The sequence below is a fragment of the Berghia stephanieae genome, chromosome 1, assembly GCF_034508935.2.
Source record: "Berghia stephanieae isolate SIO BIC M18660-M18661 chromosome 1, UCSD_Bste_1.3, whole genome shotgun sequence".
Lineage (NCBI taxonomy): Eukaryota > Metazoa > Mollusca > Gastropoda > Nudibranchia > Aeolidiidae > Berghia > Berghia stephanieae.
Window position 1 is genome coordinate 85,882,213 of NC_088360.1, and position 2,500 is coordinate 85,884,712.

Genomic DNA, 2,500 nt, shown 5'->3' on the forward strand with positions numbered 1-2,500 from the left:
CTTCTCAAACTTCTCTTACGGGCAGACCTGACACAAATGGATGTAGTGTTAGTTAAATGTGTGGCTATCTTAAAAGATTAATTCTCGTGTTTGTTTTATATTTATGTACTCAACTAGGCATCATAAACAATGTTATTATGTGCTATCATTCTTGATAATAAAAAGGTAAAAGTGCGGATCGTGAAACATGACTTGCTACATAGACACTTGGTTCTACTCGTGTATGTGTGTGTGTGTGTGTGTGTGTGTGTAAAACGTGCTGGAGTCAGGTGGTGGTAAAATTGTTGTGACATGGGTTAATATGCCATGTCAAAAAAAAAAAAATCCTTACAAAATAAACAAACAACAAAAAAACAAAAAAAAAAAAACAAACAAAACAAGCAATTTCCATTATAATCAATCCTTGCAAAGTGAGCGCAGATTTCTTGATGTGTAGGATCTAGCTGTAGATGGACACACTTGAAGAACTTTCATGGCTGAGTGGGTACGAGTAATTCGTTTTCTTGATACGGATGGATTCTTCCCGAAAGAAACACAAGTATTGTATGTCCGAAATTCTTTCCAGCTTGTACTTCATGTTAACACGACTGTCCTTGCGACTCTTTATGCGTGTAGTGCAGTCTGTATGGTTGTAATAGTTATCTGTAATACGTGCAAAATCAAATTGAATACGACACATAAAGCACAATAGGAAAATATTGAAATTTTAAAAGTGTATTATGTCATTGGAGAACCGAAAATCACGAGGGGGGGGGGGGGGGAAGAGAGAGAGAGAGAGAGAGAGAGAGAGAGAGAGAGAGAGAGAGAGAGAGAGATAAAGAGAGAGAGAGAGAGAAAGAGAAAGAGAGAGAGAGAGAACGAGAGAGAGAGAGAGAGAGAGAGAGAGAGAGAGAGAGAGAGAGAGAGAGAGAGAGAGAGAGAGAGAGAGAGATTATTTCCAATCAGGGTGAACTTCACTGACCAGCAAGCTATGATTGGGTAGCTTGGGCTACTAGCTTTTGCCGAAATACTTTGCGATTGACGCCGTCATCTAAAAGGATGTGATTATGGCTCTTTAACACTTGATATATTAAAAGATATGAACGAAGTCCAGTTTCATGGAACCATATGCTCCAAGGGACAACAACAACCTACTGTTACTACTACTACTACTACTACTACTACTACTACTACTACTACTACTACTACTACTACTACTACTACTACTACTACTACTACGACTACTACTACTACTATTACTACTACCACCACCACACTACTACTACTACTACTACTACTACTACTACTACTACTACTGCCACACTACTACTACTACTACTACTACTACTACTACTACTACTACTACTACTACTACTACAACTACTAACTATTACTACTGCCACTACTACTACTACTACTACTACTACTACTACTACTACTACTACTACTACTACTACTATTATTCTACTACTACTATACTATACTACTACTAACTACTACTACTACTACTACTACTACTACTACTACTACTACTACTACTACTATTACTACTGCCACTACTACTACTACTACTACTACTACTACTACTACTATACTGCTAATAGTGCTACTACTACTACTACTACTACTACTACTACTACTACTACTACTACCACTACTACTACTACTACTACTACTACACCCATCACCACACGACTCTCATCCATAACTGTTACTCTTATTTACTTAAATTTATTTATATAATATCCCCAATTTCAGTATCATTGCCAACATTGTAGATTGAGCCTGTTACTAAGAAAAAAAAAACAACAAAAAAAAAAAAAAAACAAAAAAAAAAAAAACAAGACCAAAAAAAAAAAATAGAAAGTAAGAAAGAAAAAGACAAATCAACCCCCCCCCCCAAAAAAAAAAAAAAAAAAAAAAAACCAACAAAAAAAACAAAAACAAAAACAAAACAAAAACACATTAAAAAACAGACAAACAAAACAACCAAAAAAAAACCCAGAAAAACAAAAACAAAATAATCAAAACAAAAAAAAAAAAAAAAAAAAAAAAAAAAAAAAAAAAAAAAAAAAAAAAAAAAAAAAGAAAGAGAAAAGAAAAAAAAAAAAGCCAAACAAAAACACTGTCTATCTTTGTTTATTTTGATCATCTAATAAAAACAAACCTTTGGATTTTAATTCGTTAACGCCACGTGTTCTTATTTGCTCATAATATGTGCACGGCATCGTAAATGAGGCGTTGATGGAAAACAATGTTAATTGCCGATTTGATGTCATCTGAGTTGGAACTGATTGATGACACATCCGAAGAGCTACTACTTCTTTTATTTCTAAATAGAATGATAATAAGCAATAGACATATATTTTTTGGATCCTCATATTTCAGTTGGTAGAGCACTGGCCTCATAAGCAAAGATGCCGATTTCATCGAGGATTTTCTTTTTTCTGCCCCCCCCCCCCCCCCTTTCCTGGTTTGGGGCTGGGTTTAGGAATGTACCTACTTTGCGATCGATTAATGC

General features: G+C 34.8%; 1 protein-coding gene across 4 annotated transcripts in view; it reads left to right on the forward strand.

Annotated features, from left to right (window-relative positions):
• LOC144959986 (uncharacterized) overlaps nucleotides 1-2,500 on the forward strand; it is a 9,773-nt gene that overhangs the window by 490 nt on the left and 6,783 nt on the right. Inside the window, exon 1 of one of the 4 annotated variants that reach the window (XM_078892917.1) lies at nucleotides 1-47. This exon is cut by the window's left edge and continues 217 nt beyond it. The exons of the other annotated variants lie outside the window; for them this stretch is intronic. The gene's annotated coding sequence lies outside the window, so the exon portion shown is untranslated. The remainder of the gene's footprint in view (nucleotides 48-2,500) is intronic. 4 annotated transcript variants of the gene reach the window in all.